Here is a 19,833-nt window from a genome sequence, read left to right as displayed (position 1 = left end):
CACGGCGAGGCACGCCCCGCACGCACCGCGGGCCAGGCCGCCACGCCCCACAGTGTGCCACACTGCACCGCACACCCTTCTTTCTCCTTCAAGTAGTGCGCGCCGAGGTCGACGCCCCCCGCACGGTTTTCATTTTATGGACGCGGAGACAACATCCTGACAAACAGGGTCACGCAGGAGAAGCGCGCCCCGCCCCGCCCCGCCCCGAGGGCTCCGCGTGTTGGCTTGTCGCATGGTCGCTTTCCGCCGAGCATCCCGGACCATCCCGATCCGACACAAATGGCCGCATCCACGAACCACGTAACGCGGCGTCAACAAATCGATAGCCTGATTGGCCCATCCGTCACCGCGAGTCTTCGCGACCTTGTTAGCCAACTCCGTTCACGGAGCCGCGCCAGGCCGGCCGGGCGGAGCACGCGGACCAGGCCACCAGGTGGGAGGCAGAGTCGTCCATCTCTATTTGTATCTCCGGGTCTGCGGACACGCCGACACCAAGTTCACGGCGGCGGTGCGTGGTACTACAGGACACGACACGGCAAGCTGTTCACGCAGTTCGGCAAAATACGTCCAAGCTCCTTCGAACCAAATGAAACTAGCAGCACACAAAGAAGTTACAGAACTCTGTAACGTTTTTTGAAGCAGGATTTTTTTTCTCGCCTTAATTTTTCGCATAAATTTGCGCGAGGAGTCGCCTCAGCAGCGCCAACTCCAACACCGGACGTCGGGTGACCTGTAAAGGCGATATGCGGATTCGCAGAGAGTTATAGCAGCATTGGCAAAGGCTACTCACGCCGCTCTCGCCTGTCTCTCTCTCTCTCTCTCTCTCTCTCTCTCTCTCTCTCTCTCTCTCTCTCTCACACACACACACACACACACACTCACACACGTGCGACGTTGCGGCACCCTGTGTGTGGCATGACATCAGCGCCACCCACTGCGTCCACGGCCACGCCGCCGAGGCTCTGTTAGATCGCGGACCAAGCGCGCGTCACTCTTGAAAAATCCTGCTATATAGACACCCCCCCCCCTCCACGCCCCCAGCCGGTGTTTCGCCTTCAAGAAATCTCGCCACGACACTGTCGGCCGCTTCCTCGGGGCGCTGCTTGCTTTCTGTACTTCTTGTCGGGAGTCAGGCGCCGCCTCGTGGAGGCACGGCGTTCATAACTTTGGCGGGCGACCCGGTCTGTCCTCCCCAACACCGAGTCCGACACCGAGCCCGACACGCCCCCGCCAGCCTCACACGCACACAGACACGTCATGCCGTCCTCGGGGAAGGGGCCCCCATCTATTGGGAGTTACAAAAGACTAAAAATAAACGCGCAAATAGTAAACGGGAACGCTTGTCCACGGTCCATCCCGAGCAGCAGGTGTGACATGCGTAATGGAGCAGCACGCACACAGACACACGCACACACACACACACACACACACACACACACACACACACACACACGCATGGTCGTCATCCTCATCAGGAGCCACCTGTTGACACACTGGTGGGCACGCGTGGGAACCGCGGGAGCCGAACGAGTGACGTCAGTTATTAGCATGTACACCCCGGACGGACGGACAGAGACAGACAGACAGACAGACAGACAGACAGACAGACAGACAGACAGACAGACCGACGAGAGGGTCAGAGACAAAAGTTGTCATGACATAAACCAAAAGAGAAGACAGAATATACTGTGGAGGTGCGGGCGGGAAGACGGCCAGACACTTTACGTTTCGTCGTCGGCGTCGTGTGCTTCTTCTTACGTCCAGCACGAAACGGAAATACAAAAAAAAACGAAAAAGAAATAAAAACAAAAATCACAAAGGGACAAAATAAAAAGAAAACACAAAGCATAAAAAATGTCGCAATTTACGGCAGCGCGTCAAGTAAGTCCCAAGAAGTTACAAATCCCCGCGGCAAACCGCAGCAACACGGCGCCCCGCGGCGGGAGGGAGAGAGAGAGGGAGAAAGAAAGAGGGAGAGAGAGAGAGAGAGAGAGAGAGAGAGGGAGAGAGAGAGAGAGAGAGAGAGAGAGAGAGAGAGAGGGAGAGAGAGAGAGGGAGAGAGAGAGAGAGAGAGAGAGAGGGAGGGACGGCGAAGGGAGTCGAGCGAGGGAAGAGGACACCCGCATTTATGGCACGTAGAAACGGCGACAAATCAACGCGGACCGACAACAAGCGTATGGGTTTCCCGTAGCGACCAAAATAAAGAAGCGACTCCAAATAATTCGATAATTCAGAGTCGAGCTCGTCAAACATCGGCGAGGGTATTTTTAGAGGCACGGGACGGGATGCGCTCGTGGAACGCGCTGGCTGCAGCAGCGGCGGCCTGCTGATAAGGCAGAGCACCTCAAGAAGTGCCCCACCCCCTTCCCCCTCGGGGGCCTCACCTGCCTGGCGGCCCTGCCGCTATCCAATCGCGAGGCTGTATCACTCGAATCCGGCGCCGTCAGCCCGGAGAGGAGCCATGCTGCATCTTGCACTTGCATCTTGCAGTTGCAGAGTGCATTGCATCTTGCAAGTGGGACAGGGACGCGCAAGGTCGCGCGAGGACGGGACGTTGTGCACAGAAATTTGCCAGGACTCCTCCCCCTCCTCCGACATGACACCGGTTTGGCAGCGCTCCTGAAGGGCCCGGGCCGTCTTCCCGCGCTTTGACAAGTCAATTCGGAGCGCTAATTCGCCCTGTCGAGCGTGACGCGCCACCGTGCCAACGAGCCAATCAGGCGGGCCCAAGGTCGAGGGCCCCGGCGCCCCCCGGCCGACCAGCGGGGATTAAGATACAGCCTGTCCACTCGACCGACTGTTACAATGTTGGCCGGTGGAGTACGCAAACCGAACCGAATGACGTCATTCGAGGAGAGTTTTTCGCTCCGTTCTTTTCTTCCGGCCCGGAGTCCTGCAAGTCGCCATTGTCGCTCCGGTCTGCCTTGCCTTGCCGGCTAGCCCGGCCTAGTGACGCGCTGACACACTGGCACACTGGATTCTCGTTGCAGGCGAGGCGGGCTTTGTCCGAAAGTTCATTTCTCGGCGCCTCGCGTCTCGCAGGGCCAAGGGCTCGGCCAGGGCTTACCCTGGAGCGGGCTTTACGGCATGGCTGTGGGACAAAAAGCTCAGTGGCGAGGGCGCTAATCCCGGCCACGATGCCCAGTCTGGCTGCCGTCTCTCTCGCACACACGGCGCCAGGGCGGCGAGACCTGTGCGGAATCATTCTAAACCGTCGCCCGAAATGATGTCCTCCCACCGGGAAGGGGGTAGCATCGTCTTTGGAGCCAACGTCCACTTCACCATACAGCAAGGCACCAATCTCACGACCGAGTCCCAATGGTTCGGGATTAGTCTTCACCCGTCGGCTCGCGTTGACGATTCCGATTACACGTGTCCGAAAACGAAACCGGGCCGCGCCGCCACGCGTCCTTGGACTCATTGATAGCGACACGGCCGAGCCCGAACCGAAAGAGAGTACCGCCGAGGACGGCCGAGGACCGCGGCGAGGCGCCTCCACGGGCAGCTTGTGTTTCAGCGAGGGGGCCATCGCAGTGTGAGATCGGCGAGGCGACCCCCCCCCCCCCCCTCGCACGGGACCCCCGGCAGCGATGCAGGATCACGGCTACAATGTAACGGCGAGGTGCGACGGCGCGCTTGCATCGGCCGCATAGCGTCGCCCGGCGTCACCCCGCCCGGCTACACCGTGCTGAGTCCTCGCGACGCGCACTGATTGGCTGCCAAAGTAACGCGAGCCGGCGGGCGTTAAGTTTACGAGCGGCGCGCCCTGGCGGCCGGACCCGAAAGCAGGCGGGCCGGCAAGGCGCCCCGCGTCTCACTCCAGCAGCAGGACGGGCGCTGGAGACGCTGTGAGCGGTGACGCGGCGCAGGGAAGGCCAGGCCGGCCAGGCAGGGAATGCGGGTGGCTGGGGGCGGGGCGGGGCGGGGCGGGGCGGTTCGGTTAGCACCTCGGGGGAAGCGCGCCGCGCCGGGCAAGCGGCTAGAAAAACGCGGAACGCCGCAGCACACGGTCTACACGGCCTGTGCGGTCACGACGCCAGCTGCTCCCCGTAACTTGATTCGAATCTCGGCTCCGTTCTTCCTTTCCTTTCCCTTGTTCCTCGCTGCTTCATCCTTGCTCGTCCTGTCAGTGTGCCGCCGGGCTGGCGCGGGCTGGCGGCTCGATGTGGGATGACATTCCATATTTCATCAATAAGTCGGGTCCCCGCCGGGCCGGGCCTCGGCCACGACCTGGGTCGGGACACACGCCCCGCCACGCCCCGCCCCACCACGCCCCAACACGCCCCGCCACGCCCCAACACGCCCCGCCACGCCCCGCCACGCCCCGCCACGCCCCGCCACGCCACGCCACCGCGGAGGTCTTGAAAGCTTTCCGGGCAAGACAATTCAATGAAGAACGTTGTTTCGGGCGGCAGCACGCCTCTTTACCGAGGCACTCCATGGCCTCCTGGCTCGCCTCCTGGCCCTCTGCGGCACCGCCTCTGTCTCCATGGCGGCAGCGCCGCGGGGGAGCCCCCCCCTCCCCTTTCACCGCCAGCCGCGCTTCGACGAGAGGGTACCGCACAAAGCGCGGACCCTGGATCATCCTGGGCCATCCCGGACGGCAGCGGTGGTATTCGCAGCTGGCCGTCGGCTATTCACAGGACGGCTACCCAGCAGGTGCACGGCCGCGGCCAGCCCTCGGCCAGCCCTCGGCCCGACGTCCTTCCGAGCAGTGCCCGAGGCCGAGGCCTAAATAACCGGGGCTAAACGACGGGGCCACCCAAACAGCGGCGCTGCCCGGCCTAGCCCTCGGCCGCGCGGTGCGCAGGCCTCACGCGAGCGCCTGTACACTGGAAGAGGCGCGCCGGAAGTCGGGTGGGAATCAGCGGCGGAAGCAGAGCTGCCGGCACCGGGATGAGAAATTGCGCGCGGGGCCCGGGGCAGTCTCGCTGGTGTTCGAACCCACGACCGCGACGTGGGGGAGCCGAGCGGCGCGCGCAGCGCCAGTCAGGGTCGCGGCGGCCGCGGCGACACGACGCGAACGTGACGGGCCGGGCGCGGCGTCACGCGGCGTCACGCCAGACGTGACGATATGTGACAATACGCCGCGGCTAAGCTGGGGGTGGGGCGCCGCCACGCCACGCCGCGGCTCAGCACCTTCCGCGCCTCGAAGGGCCTCGGCTCGGCTCGGGGGATGGGGCCGATGGGGAGGCGCCCGATAAGTGTGCAGCCGGCGTGGCTGCTCCGCCACCAGCCCCACCTTGGCGCTCGGCGCGCTCGGCGCGCTCGGCGACGCGGAGGTGGGCCAGGACAATGTCGTCCTCATCGGCGGCGTCTCATCCGCGCCCCTACAAGCGGGCCCCAATCCTCCTCCATCCCTCTTGGAAAGCCCTCGTGCAGCCAGCCGGCCGAGGGGAGGGAGGGGTGGGGGCGGGTCGCGCGAGGTCGTGTTGACGTGCGTTGTGACAGCCGCGGCCAGAGAAATGGCCCGCTACCCCGCGCCCGAGGGACTCTAAATGTTAATTCGAATGACGAACCCAACCTTGCGCACGGGGTATCGATGAAATATTGCGGGGCTGTTACCTCTCCTCCCTCGCGGTGCTCGCGGTGCTCGCGGACGGGCCCTTTCGTGGGGGCTCGTTCAAGCGACGCGCTCGGCAGGAAAGATGCTTGCTAAGCCCTTGTGTTGTGTGCGGCCTCGAAGCCTAGTCGCCTAGGCCTGGCGGAGGCCTGGCGGAGGCCGGGAGGCCGATGCACCGAGTTCCGGGCCTCGACTCCTCGGCAACAGCACAGCACACACAGCCAGCAAGTGCTTCTCGACGACCGGTCGTCGGTCCGCGCACTCCGTGCATGGTCGGTGCTCCCGGCGCTGGGTCGCCAGACACGTCTCTCCGTGGGCGGCGGGGCGGGCGAGTGCTCACCGGGCTGCGGGCAGCTAAAGCGGCCAAGGTACTCACCTGGAAAAAGACGGAGAAAATGTTCGAATGAGCAAAACGGTGAAAACACACATCCAAGTGCGAACGGAATCACGGGCTGCCCCGCTGCCAGCGCCACGCAAAGCGCCACGGCAATGCATCTGCAAGCGACAAAGTTGCACGGCGAGGACGCGGCGACGCGCGGCGCGACAGCTGCACTGCCTTTGCCCAGCTGTTGCGTGCGTCGCGCGGCGCATGCGTTGGGCCGCGGCACGCGCGCACGCAACACTCAGGTGTGCAAAGAGCGGCGCGAGCAGTGCGAATTCGGTTCAGCGGGTCGGCGGGTCGGCGATTTGGCGGGGCGGTGAGTCGGCGGGTCGGCGGGTCGGTGGGTCGGCGGGTCGGTTGGGTCGGCAGGTCGTCGGGTCGGCGGGTGGGCCACCCTGGGGATGAAAAGGAGCCGCCAGCCTCGCGGAAGCCTGCAGACCGGTCCGCCACCCCGCCACCGTAAGTCGTTTCCAGCGACCAGCCCCACCGGCGCCACCGCACCGGGACGAGCAGGAAAGGGCGCGCAGAAGGCAGCAGGCAGCTTTGGGGCGTAATTTCCTGATTCCTGTACCAATATCGCGCGCCAGGAAGCGGTGGGGCGAGCCCGGCCTGGCCTGAGTCTGGCGAGTCTGCCCCGTGGCCACACCGCCGCCACGCCGGCAAAGGGGCGGCAGGGCAGGGACGACCACCTCGCACCCGTTGTCTATCCTCTCCCAACGCACAAAACACAAAGAACAAAAAACGAAAACGCTGCTGTTCAAATGAACGCCTCCTGATGCAAAGAACAGGGGGAGCAGCCAGGCGGACGCCCCAATCCAGCACGCAGCTTTCTGGCCGAACCCCCCACCCCCACCCCCACCCCCACCCCCACCCCACCCCCACCCACCCCCACCCCCACCCCCACCCCCACCCCCACCCCCACCCCACCCCGGCGTCGTGGCCTTTCCCAGTAATTGCTGCAACCACCTCGGCTCTGTCCCCACTGGTGTCCCCACACCAGCCGGCCACCCCAGGGCCTCCACCCCGCCCCGCCTTTCGCCAGTCCATCCGCAGGCCTCCGCATCCGCACCTAGGACGTGACCCCCCCCCTCCCCTTTCCGCCCAGTGGTGCCTAATTAGGATGTTATGGCCCTTGTGCGGAGTCATAAGGGCGGCGGAGAGACACAGCGCAGACTGGACCGGCAGTGGGGAGGGAGGGCCGAGGGTTCGAGTGCCGCGCCAGAAAGGACGGGTTGCTTTTCGTGGTGTGGGACCGCGGGACCACGCTGCATGCCTGCATACCAGTGCAGTGCCCTTCCGGCCTTGCGGCGGCGCGGCGGCGCATCTCTGGCCTGGATAAGATAAGCGCGTACGGGACGGGCTGGACCGGCAGTCTCTCTCGCTGTCTCTCTCGCACTCCTCCGTGCCGCCCCGTGAGTGGGAGAGAGGCAGAGCGACCAGAGGGCGCGGCCAGGTAAACAAACAGCAGCTTGCTGCCGCGCTGCCGCGAGGGGCGGGACGCTAGGGCCCGCTTTCAAAGCGCCAGCGACGGAACGGTGCAGTCGCGGTGCAGTGCTTTGGGCGCGGGTTCGATTCCACCCGAAGTGGAGCAGTTTTTAGCGGTGAGCTTGCTAACGAGGTGCTTCGCCGTTCCAAGCGTGCATATAGGCCGGGCAGAAGCCGGCCGGCGCGGCGAACTTGGACTTGACATGCTTCGTCAGCGCCAGCGCGGCAGCGCGGCAGCAGCCTCCTAAACATCCGAAACGGGCAGGGAGGGGCGGGGCGGGCGAGGGGGTGGGTGGGCTTCCGGCAGCCGGGGGAAAAGGGGGGAGGGGCGTTAACAGACCAATAAACCAGCCCGCCGCGGCACCGCGGCCTCAGTTTACTGTACTTCCTCATTGGCAGCCACCGTATTCTAGACAATATTAGGGTATTTGCGCGAACTTGGCTCAACGCGAGGTGTGTCGTGATGATGCGGCTGCGTGGCCGGATCACACTGGTTTCGGGCCTGGTTACTTGTTCCATGGCCAAACGACGACTGCATAGGCGCCAAATTCGAATCGTACTGTCTTACAAACTGATGGCCTGCTTCAGGTCCTCGGGGTTTCCCGCCACGGGGGGTCGCGTAAAGTGCTGACACCCGTCCGTCCTGGAGCACGTCAAGGAGTGCGGCGCCGCCTGCCACCGCTGCCCGCCGGTCGACCTTGGAGGCGCCAAGGACGCACGCGTGCACACACGCCACTGTCACTGGAATCGAAGATCGAAGAGTGCCACGAAAGCGAAAGCACGTGCGCGTTGGCGCGTTGAAGGGGTGAGTAAAGGACCCCACCCCACCCCCGGCCAGGTTGTTCCTGGCAGCCTCCACGCCCTCCCCGCCGCTTCCCGGCTCTTTTCTCGGGGCGTTAATTTGTGCCGTGTCACCGGTCCGAACCGCCCCCACCCAGAGCCGTCCCGCTCCTCCCCCCAATGCGATGCAATGTTTTGCCCAGGTGGAGCGGCCAGCGCGGCGCCTAGCTGGACCGGACTGGACTGCCGGCATGGGATTGCTCGACCATGGACAACGCAGTAAAAACGGCGGTGGCACGGACAATGTGTGTTTTGCATGTTCGGGCGTAAGTTTGCAATCCCCCACGCATCGGGGCGCGCGCCGCGCCAGACTGAGGGCGGTCTTCTCCTCCTCCCCGGAGGGCCTCCGAACGCACTCGGCCTCTCTCTCGCCGAAGCGGGACGCCCCACGAGTGCGAGAGAGGCGGATGGCGCGGTTCGGAATCGCCCTGCAGGTCGATGGAGTTGATCTCGGGGTAGACCGCGTCGGCCGCGCGCTGGGTCGAGTGGTGGCGGCCTGGCGGCACACGCCGAGGGCAAGCCGACGGCCCGCTGAGTCGCAGCGTCAACAAGGCAAGACCGGCAAGCCGCGCGGAGCAGGAAGATCAAGGGCGTGATTGGGCGGGCAAGGGCACGCCACGACGGGCACCTCGAGGGGCTGCCAAGACGACGGCCTGCCGCCAGACGCGGACGCTAACCTGTCACCGACACCAGCGGCCTAGGGAGGAGTGCCATTTCCCGCGCTCTGGTTTGGAAACAGTATTGCCGCAAAGTTGGTCGAAACGGTAACGTGTAGACACCGTTGTTTGGGCTGAGTTCAGACAGCCACTGCGTCGAATCCAAGGCGGAAAATCGTACTCCCTCGACGGGTGGGTGGTCTTTGAACCTTCCTTCAGCATGCCTTTGTTACGGAGTGAGATTTCTCGCCTCAGTGTGAGAGCAGTGGCGCCGCAAATTTGGTCAAAACGTTGACAGACGCCTTAAAATTGTGTTTTAAGGTGACTTTGGGCGACGCTTTTCGGGTGACTCTGGTCTAGGCGGGCCTCTCTCTGGGCGGGCGTCCCTCTCGCGGGCCTTCCCCCGGGCCAGCTTGTTTGTAGCCGGCATCAGGCGCCCCCACCTTTATTCACTCAGGGCAAACCATTTGGCAGCCACTCAAGTCGGCACCGATCCGATCGAGTGGAGTGCATTGTTGTCAGAGCCGCATGGGCGCATCGGCGGCCGATCCGCAGAGCAAACGGACACAGGGATGCACCAAGGGGACCGTCCCGCAGTGTCCCACCGTCGGGTTTGGTCGGACGTCCTGCCTCGGGGTGAGTTGTCAGAGCTTCACGTAGGGGTTTAATGTCTAGGCTTTGTTCCTGAGTACTGCGCTGGTAGGTAGCTTCGTTAGCGAGCCATAACCGTCGAAAATCGGCATCGTAAGTTCCGCCCCCTCGGCGACTGCGAGACTGCCAGGCTGCGAAGGCGGCCGCGCTTCGCTCGGCTTCGCTCCGCCGCTTGCCCCAGAGCTCGCCGTCGGCCGGGCCGCGGCCAGAAAGGAGGCGCAGAAAGACAAGATGCACGGCTGTTTGTAGAGCGGCTTTCAACGATCCCTGCAGCTCCAGATCTCCAGTCCCCCGAAAGCGCCTCTGGCTCGCCTCTGCCGAGGTCTGGGTGGCTGCAGCGCCAGGGCGCAGGCATTTTTGTGGGTCAGCGCGCAAACAAAAAGAGCAACGTGCAATTTCTTGATTGTCCAATGCGGTCGAAAGCTAGACATCGGTATTTTTAGGGTATGGACTTTAGGAAGTTCGCTTCTCGCACTATGCACACCCCAAGCAGGAAACCGGAAAAAATACTAGTTTTCCTCTTTACATGTAGGCTTCCAATCCAATCTGACAGCAAAATCTTGACAATTTTCAACCCGTTGTCGTGGGAGCCGCATTTGGGACGACACGGCACGGCCCTAGCCTACCGACCGCCTGATAGTATCAATACAAACCCTTGGACACTTCGGGCCGCCCCGTCGCCGCGCGGCGCTGCAGCCATGCAGGCCAGGCTGCAGGCCAAGTGGGAAAATAAACAGAAAGTGAAAGTCATCGCAGGTAAGCTGCTTCCAAGCTCCCAGCCCAAAGGCGAGTCGCCGGGCCAAAGAAGAGGCTTTTGAAAGCGGCGGGCCGAGGGCCGAACCGAGTTTACCGCTCCTTTATAGGCCTCCTCCATTGGACGGAATCGACGATTCGGTTCTTTAGTGCCGATAGGCCAAGTAGTTCCTTAGTTCCCCACAAGGCCAGTCACAGTCGTGTCCACGCGACGGTCCGATCGCAATCGCAGCAGGTCGCCGCCCTCGCGGGCCTGCACTGCAAGTCAATCTGGGTGTCGGGCCAATCAGCGAATCGGTCCGGAAAACTCGAAATTGTTTCTCCTCGGGCCGCGATGGGTGTTCCATCACGCGAATTGAGACCGCGACGCACTAAACAAACAATTGACAGTGACGTGTCGGAAGACGCGAGCGCGTTAACAGCCAATTCCGACCCGCATCAATGCTGGCTGTGCTGCCTCCATGTACCGTTCCATTACCGACCCCCCCCCCCCCCCCCTCCCGGGGCGACCAAAGTCACCCGAATACTGAAATGATGTTTTATTTGGTCTGGCTGGCTGGCCCTCTCATTGGGCGACGCGAGGTGACTCACGGAGGGCATTGGCCCGCTTGTTGCCGAGTCTGCGGTTAGCGCGCTGTAGCGCTGTGGCGTTCGGACCAGGCGGCGCCGCAAAAAAGCGCGCCGAAAGCAACCGGCAGAAAAAGCGAAGGGGACCGCAGCGAGCGAGCACGCCGAGCAGGGACGCCTGCGAGGTAGGCGACGCGGCCCATCTCGGTCGCCGCACCGACCATTTAGGCAAATTACCAGACATGGGCCAGCCGCATCCCCCCGACAATGACCCACTAGAGCGAGCCCCGCCCCGCCCCGCCCCGCGAAGCCAGCAGCTGATTCACAGCATTCAAGCGGCCAGGGATTAGTGTCGTTGATGGACACGCTCGATACGGTGGCCGCTGGGAATGGGTTGGTCGCGCACGGAAAAGGAGGAAGTGACCGCGTCAGGGCGCTGCGTGCGTTGCGTCTGATGACTCAGCGGCCGGCGGGGGGGCAGGGCGGCGTTGGGCGGCGTGCAGAACAGTGGGCCGCACCGCAGAAACGTGCCGATGCCGCGTCGTCGCGGATGCCCAGCCCACCGCCACCACCAGCAGAGCGTTTTCGTCGCTCCGTCTCTCTCGCACCTCCTCGGGACGCCCCACGAGAGCGAGAGAGACAGACCGACGGGGCACTGAATCAGCCAGGGTCCCCCGGTGCCCCGCCGGCCCAGCGCCGCGGACGCGCTCAGCTGTTGGGTGGTCCGAGCCGAGACTTTGCTTCCGCGGCGAGAATCGAAATTTAGAATCGACCTCTCGGGCGCCACACTGGAATCTGAGATACGGAGCAGCGCGACATTCCGGTGCACTAGAAGCCGCGAGTCGCGAGCTAGAGGAGGAGAACCTCGGTAGTAAACACAGATCTGGAGAGCAGATGCGGTGCCGGGCCGCGCGGGGCAGCAGACTGATTCCGTCGCTCTGTCTCTCTCGCACCCACACGGGCCGCCCCACGGGTGCGAGAGAGACAGCGCGACGAAAGCGACTCTCGGAGCCAGTGGCAGATACGCCGCCGTTCGCGCGGGCGTGGCCGAGGCGTGGCGGCGCGGCGTCCGCGGCCTGATTGATACTGACGGCTTGGCTCGGCGTGGGGCAGTCAATACGGCGCAATGCCGGCAGTGCCAGTGCCGGGTAGTGCCGGCAGGGCTTTAATGGTGTCACAGGTCAGACAAGCAGTCCAGTCCGCGACCCGCGGCTCCGATTAGCCGCCTCAGCCACCACAAGGACTGCGTTACCAGTGCAGCAGTCAGGTGCACCAGGTCGCGGCCAGTCGGCCCGGATTGCTCTCCAAGTTCGAGGCGCTCTCGCTCACAGAGGGAGAGGACGGACTCACGCCGCGGCCGCCACGCCGTGCCCCGGGGCCGCGTGCGGGGCGTCCGAGGGGCCGGGGTCGGGGAAGCCCCCGAGGCTAATAATCTTCGGCTGTCCCTTCGGACGCGGCCGCCGGCTCAAAAGGCGCAAGCCACACGGCCGTGCAGCCAGCCCAAGCCAGCCAGCCCCCTTTGTGCGATTGTCACCAGACGTGTCATCATCGCGTCATTAGGAGTGTCATCACACGCGTCACTTCGTCACGAACACGTTCGCCCCGCGTTCCCCGCTGCGCCGACACTCGCAAACGAACGAACCGGCAAGCCGTCACAGTGTCACATAAGTCACATCCCGCGGCCGCCAGCTCGACTCGACTTCGAACCTAGTCGCTTTCGGTCAGCCCATCGTAGGAATAATGCCGCCCCGCCCCGCCCCGCCCCGCTCGCGAAGGCACGCGTGCGTGTGCGGACTGCAAGTTAGACACGTCGCGTGAGCCGTGAAGCCGTGCGGCGCGCGCCACTTCGTTAGACCGTCCAGGACCCACCGGGACTGCCGGGACCGGCTAGGACCGCGAGGTGTCGACAAATGGCTGGGGCGGCACGCGTGTGACACCTACAATTTACACACGACTCACACACACGCACGAACGCACACACACACGAACACACGCAGAGCGTTGCCAGAGGGCCGGCCTAATCATACACGCCGAGTTAAAGACGTCGGCGCTGCAGCAGCAGAGTTGATTGAGACGCCCCGCGCCTCCTCGGCCACCTCGGCCCCGCCCCGCCCCGCCCGGCCCGGCAGCAGACAAGCGCCGCCACCGCGCACAGATCAAACATCACAGATGTGTGTGTGTGAAATTACTCTGTGCAGCCAATTTTCACTCACCGAAAAAGATACAGCAGATTTGAAAAAAAATTGAAAGACGTTGGGTTTGGACACAAAAATAATCCTTTTGAAAAACGTGGAATTTTTCTTGAAGTTTCTTAGAATTTTACTGGAATTTCTTTAAATTTTTAAATAAAGTTTTGGGTTGTTTAATCAACTTAGTGTTATCCACTGCGCCGATAGGTCGTCGTGCTTGGAGGCGGAGGGCGACGTGTACTGATTCCGAGATTCGTCGAGGTCGCTCTGTCCCTCTCGCACCAGGCCGCGAGAGTGCGAGAGAGACAGAGCGACGACAGCGAAGCTCGTCTACTATGCAGACTGCGGGCAGACAGACGCAGCTTCAGTCATTAGCCAGGTGATCCCCCGCCGCCCCCACGTCGCCGTGGCCCCCGCCGCCCCGGCCGGACCGCCTGGCAGTGTGCCAACGGGGGGACAGCGTGCAGGCCGGGGCCAAACACTGCCTTGCCTGCCTCGCCTCGCCTTGCCGGCCACCAAAGCCGCGAAGCCGCGCGACGCGTCCGGACTGCGGGGCGGCATGCCGGGCCTGCCGAGCCACGCGGAGGTGGAGGCGGAGGCCGTGCTACACTAGGGCGGCGTGGTGCCAGGACCCATCAAAACAGAGCCGCGCCGCCCGCGTGCAGGCCGATCAGGACTCATTCACTGCAGCCAGCCACACCAACCACAAAAAGAAAAAGAGTCACAAACTTCGCCGCTGTGCTTGAAAATTTTAGAAATTTGGTATACAAAGTGCGTGTATAGCTTGTGTCACGCGGTTTCCTATGGAGATGGCCACCCTGTGGACCCATTCATTCAAGACCCTTGCTCGCCGCATATTAATCGAATCGCCCAATAAAGTGGCGTGGGGCGTATAGTGCGTGCACAATAGGCAGTAACGCGCAGTAACACGCGGTGCGGAGACAATGAGGCGCCCGTCGTGTCAAGCACGCTGCGTCTCTCTCGCACTCACTGTCGCACCTCTAGGCATCCACATGCAATTTCCGTTCCGAGCAAAAAACAAAACGCGGGTAGAAAGTCATAACGATTCCCACGCAGTGACATCCCAAAGCCAAGCCCACACGCATCGCACGTCGAATTCCAGGCGACTGCAAACATTCGTATCCTTCCAATTTTAAAATTTTCATTCATTTTGAAAAAAAAAAATTTTGGTGAAAGTTGATCTGGTGTCCTCTCACAAATTATCAGTCGCTTCCCTGACGCAGATGGGGTTTTGTTCCCGACAAAATATTCCCACAAATCACAATTATGACGATTATTCGGATGGACTTCAGAGGCGCATAGAGGCTTATATGTGATGATGGCCTCCCCCCCCCCTTTTTCCCTCTCTCTTGAAAGTAAAGTCGGATTGAGTATGGCGGTGGCGATAATATAATTGTCTACGGTTTCTGTCACATTGGAAACACGGTCCTGCACTTCACCGCCGCCTGCCCGCGCTGCCCGCGCTGTGCACTGTCAGCAGGACGCAGGTGAGAACACGCCCGAGTGCAACGAAGGAATCTCTGCGGCGCGAATGCCGACCTGGCAACGCGGCAGCAGCCACTGTTCGAATCGAACGTTGACGCCAATTTCACAAAAACTTTTTTTTTCCATTTTTCTCCTGCGTGTGATATCCTTTCCTTTCGCCTGCTGCGCCTGTTATCGCTGGATGGAACGTGAGCAAACACACACACTAACACACACACACGCACGCACGGGGCACAGCCGTACGCACCCCCTGCCCGGCCAGCCTGCTGCAGCAACGCGCTGCAGCGCCGGGGCTGCACTGTGTATTATTTATCTTGGAAGCAGCTCAACTTTGAATGCGAGCCGCAAATGCATAGGCCGGGCCCCGTGTGTGTGTGTTTGTGTGTGTGAGAGTGTGTGTAGGTGTGTGTGTGTGTGTGTGGTGCACGAGCCGCGGCGGGCGGCCGGCCCCACAGCGCCGCTGTGATTTGTGGCCGAGCCGTGTGGAGATTCGCGCGCCCCGCCCCGCCCCGCCCCGCCCCGCCCCACCTCCGCGACGCGAGGCGCGGGACGTGCAGGCGCGATCTGCCAGATACCATCCGATTCATACAAATTAGACAACAAGGCTCGCGAGAGAGTGATTCACGGCCGGGACTATTCGCACACCATTATCAGCGTATTCGCCGCGAGGACTGCTTAAGCGCCAATTACCGTCTTCTGTCTCTCTCGCGCGCTCCGGGACGGCCGCGGGACGGCCCTGGAGTGCGAGGAGGACAGAGCGAAGGCCGCCCTGGGTGCCGCGCCTAACCCACTGCCCTGTGGCTTTGCTTGCTTTGCCTCATTAGGGGAAGATTACGTCGGGTTGCATCCCCGGCCGGCGCGAGTCCACTAAACACGCGAAATTAACCAAATCTTGGTGATGAGAATTGGGTAATTTTTGACGGTGGCGGGAACTTGGTGCCTGTGCAGTATGTGCACGCACGGCGTGCGTCGCGGTGCTGGAGGGTGTGCTGCCGGAGGGCGGCCACGTCGGCCGGGGCGTCGGCCAGGGCGTTGGCACCGGAGCGAGTGGACCACCCCAGCGGCCCGCGGCCCCGCGATGCCCTCGTGCCCCCTGTGGGGCCCGCGGCCCACGGAGCCCCAGCGCCCCTCCCTGGGGCTTAAGAGCATTTACCTCAACTGCCATCGTCTATCATTTTCGGCGAGCAACGCGACGACCAACACGCCATACTGCCGCTTCTTCCTCGAGAGTGAGTGCTTTGACGTGGTGGTCGCTGGAGGGGGAGGGAGCGGGGGCTTCCCTCGCGCCGTGTGGTCACATTTTTACCATTTCCCTTTTCTCCTCCTCCTAATGTCACCCGACACTTTACAAACACCGTGCCTAATCCCTAAGCCTCCCCGAGCCGGCCCCCGCCCCGCGGCAGCCCCGCCTCGAATTAGACAATTCATATTTTGTCACCCATTCATTATTGGTGCAGCCCGGAGTGGGGTGGGGACATCCGGGACAGCCGAAAAGTCCGTCCCTGGCGGGAGGTGTCTCTCGCTCTCTCGCGCTGTGGGGCATATTGTATGACTACGTGATAGAGAGACAGGCGTAACCCTGCTGTCACACTGTCACACCGGCTGATGGCGCAACCGGCAGCCAGCCACGTGGCGGCTACCTCTCTCCCGCCAAATTTCCCCTTTCCCGCCAAATTTCCCATTTCCCGCCAAATTTCCGTTTCCCCGTCAGACCGCCGCTCGTTTCGGCGCGACACTCAATGCAGCAAACGCCCCGCTGGGCGCCAAGTGGTCCGAGATAGACCGCGGGGTAATTTTTAAATCGGGCCGCTATTTCTGGGATTTCTGGGCCGCGCCCCGCGGGTTACGGTGGCGCGCCAGAATATAGTATCCGCTCGCAATGCGTTTATTTGCGTGTGAACGAGGACGCTTTCGCGGAAGGGAAGGGGCGCGAGGACGCGTGTGGCGGCCAGCGCGCGACAATCGTGGCGAAGCGGCGGACCGATTCCGAGAGTCTGTCAGGTCTGTCTGCAGGAGAAGCAGACACCACAGGTCGAAGGACAACCTAACCTAAACAAACTAAACCCTCTGCTGAGCTCACGGAGCCGATAAGTGGCCGGCATGGAAAGGGCGAAAACAAGGATCGGGCCTCCACCAATCAGGGTTCGTCTATCTGAGAATCGATAGCCTCCAACGAATTCTTTTCGGCGCTGACACGTGTGCATAGCCAGCCGGGCCTAGAGGACGTAGCGACGCGTAGCGAGCCAGATAGCGAAAGGACGAAGGGATTACACCTTTCATTCCTAGGGCAGGGGACTAGCGGTTGGAGTACTGCTGCGTGCGTCGGTTTCAAAAAATTGGTCGCGGATAAAAAGGATAAGATCTATCGGGGTTTATTGGATAGCATTTTTCAGCAGAGCGTTTCTATCTGCCCATGACAGGAATAGGTGTTTCCCGCCTTCGAACTGCCGCATTTCATAGTGTCATTAAGGTCAGGTTAGTGACGTTGGTGAGGTCAGCCTTGCGGAACACTGGTGGCGTCCACCGGTCTGCCCCGCGTTTTCAACCGCTCCGCGCGTTTCCCGGGGTTCAGGGAATTTCTCAACGGGTGCAGTCAGTCACCCTCGGCAGGCCGGTCGGGCCGGCAGGCGCTCACATCGGGATCGGCGAAAACCTATCGCGGCCGATAAGATAAGTGGCGGCCGGCGGTCAGGTGGAATGCGAGAGGCGCGACGAGTCTGTCACGGAGAGGGACCCGAGAGGGCCGAGAGCGACGGCCCGACAGACGACTGGCAGCGCAGCGCCATCCCGTATTCACAGAGTGAAACGCCATCTCTGCAAATAGCCACCACACTGTCGGGCACTACTTGCAGTGCAGGCACCGCGCCGGCCGAGCCCACCGAACACCTTCCGCTGTGCTTATCGCGCGCGCCTTCGATACAGCGATCAGGAAGAGATAAGCCCGGGCTTGCGGAGGGGGAGGGGGGGGGATGCTGTGAGCGGGGCTCGGAGAACACCTCCACTCGAAAACCTTACTGGGTTTTCGGTTGAGTGAGCCGGAAAGCGGCGCCTGCACGGTCGTGACCCTCAAGGGCCGTGCAGTGTGGGCGTCCAGGCTCGCGTCCAGCGACCGGCAGGCGGCGGGCCGCCAGGGCGATGACGACATAATCTATGAGCATCGTCGTGACGACGTCGCCGAGGCATAATCAACGGTTCCGAACAATGGACCGCGAGACGCTCCGCCCGGCTAATTGTTAACCCGGCCAGGCCAACCGACCGCGCCAGCCAGAGCGGCTGCACCGTTAGAGGAATAAGAACAAGTAACAACTTTTCAAGCAGCGGCGTCGAATGGTTCTCATGTTTCGCTATTAATACAGTGTGCCCGAATGAGTCGATGACACGGCCTACTGGCGGCACGACGCGGCGACTATTCCCCCAGCTTCGTCGCTCTGTCTCTCTCGCTCCTCAACCGGGCGCCCATGAGTGCGAGCGAGAGAGAAGACTCTGGGAATCAGTCCACTGGCGGGTGAGTCAGGCTGCAGGGTGGCCACCGCGACGGGGGCCATGGCCAGTGTGACTCGCCGCGAGTGGCGCGTGTAGCACTCCATTGCGTGGCCCAGGGCCCACTGTGGGCACGTCTAGGAGGCGTCTTGGAGGCGTCGCGGCAGGTTCGGCCCGCCTTGTTTGAAGAGGCGTAGCGGCGTCGCGGCACCACAGAGACAAAACTTTAAATGGTTGGTTGGCGGCCCAATACCGTCACCCAGGCCTCGCCTCGATCCCCAACTTTGTCAATAATTGGATTTGAAATTGCGCCTCGAAATCCTGACTCTCCCTCTCCGCGGGGCGTCCGACCACTCCGCCCCGCCGTGGCCGAGGCCCTGGCCGCGATAACTCGATACAGTGCCGGCACGCCACGTACCGATTCAATTTCGGGGACAGACATTAAAATTGCAGCCAACAAGCAGCACTCACGTCCGCCGAGGCAAAGGAAACCTCGCCCCTGCCGAATGCCCTGCCGCCCTCAAAGATGCATCAGGACGGCAGTCAACCTATTCAGGTTCACGCCAAGTCGACTCAAAATTCAACGAATACTCGAAACTGCGACTCGGTACGTAGTGAATAATCGATATCTCGAAACGAAGCGCGCGGACGGGCGACGCGTCATCACAGTCGCCCCTCCGCCCCCCGGCGGACTGGATCTGAATATGAATATCCCGCGTGCGCGAAACGCTTTGGACGCATTTACGGGTCGCCGCTGCACTTTGGGTCTCACTCCGCATCGCACCTGTCACCATGAAAAAGGAATAGCCGTCCGCCAATCACGGTTCGGCAGCGGGAGAAGAAGGAGAAGGAGAAGGAGAAGGAGAAGGAGAAGAGGACGCGAGGAGAATCGGAGAATGAGGGGCGTGGCGGGCGTGGCAGGGCAAGGGACCGAACAGGAGGGAGTTGCCATAACCGAGTGTGAACCCGTATGGGGTCCGCGGCCGGCACGGCCAGCACGGCCAGCAGGCGGCCGGCCTGCCAGTGGCGTGGCCCAAGCGCGGCCGGTACGGGCTGCAGAGGCTGCAGCCTGCACTGGGAAGACAAGAGCCGAGGACGAGGCCAGGGGCAAGACAAGCAAGGCGGCAACGCAGACCCAAACACTGCCGTCATTCACGCGGCGGAAAATACTCTGAAAATGTTTCAGCAGGTACAGGTAGTTCTTTTAAAAACCGGCTAGAGCACACCAACCCACGGCCAGCAGACGAAACCGAACCACTACGGCCTGCTGAGAAAACAAAAGCACTTCCGATGAAAATGCCTGGCTTACGATGTGAACTAAAAGGGCCCGAACGGCCCTCGTCACCTCGCGGCCCCCGCGGCCCCCGCGGCCCCCGCGGCCGGCACTGGGCTAACGAGCCAGGCCCGCCCTGCCCGCCCTTTCCGTGTATCAATGGGTTGACCGGCACTCACCTGGATGGCTGCCGCCACGGACGCCAGGACGGCGACGACGACGAGCACGGCGCCGAGGCCGCTGCGGCCGCTGCGGCGAGGGCGCCGCCGGGGGCACGGCGTCGGTGACTCCATCAACTCCATCGGCGAGGCTGGGTGGTGATCCAGGGCGGCGCTACGTCCACGCGGTCATGCCGGCGAACGACTGTGGAGGCAAACCGGTCCTTGTTGGTTAAAGAGCCCTGCAAGGCGTGCTGTACTGCGGTGCGGTACCTCGCCCTCTGGCGGCGCGCCGCAGAAGCAGGCACAACGCGCGAGGTACTTCGGCCT

At 62.4% G+C, this 19,833-nt stretch overlaps 1 protein-coding gene across 1 annotated transcript in view; it reads right to left on the bottom strand.

Annotated features, from left to right (window-relative positions):
• LOC117645234 (basement membrane-specific heparan sulfate proteoglycan core protein-like) overlaps window positions 1–19,557 on the bottom strand; it is a 110,967-nt gene extending 91,410 nt beyond the window's left edge. The window contains exon 1 of the mRNA XM_034385285.1: window positions 19,525–19,557. The gene's annotated coding sequence lies outside the window, so the exon portion shown is untranslated. The remainder of the gene's footprint in view (window positions 1–19,524) is intronic.
• Between the last annotated feature and the right edge of the window lie 276 nt (window positions 19,558–19,833).

Source organism: Thrips palmi, unplaced genomic scaffold (assembly GCF_012932325.1).
Source record: "Thrips palmi isolate BJ-2018 unplaced genomic scaffold, TpBJ-2018v1 HiC_scaffold_1, whole genome shotgun sequence".
Classification (NCBI taxonomy): Eukaryota; Metazoa; Arthropoda; class Insecta; order Thysanoptera; family Thripidae; genus Thrips; species Thrips palmi.
This window is presented reverse-complemented; position numbering and strand designations above follow the sequence as displayed.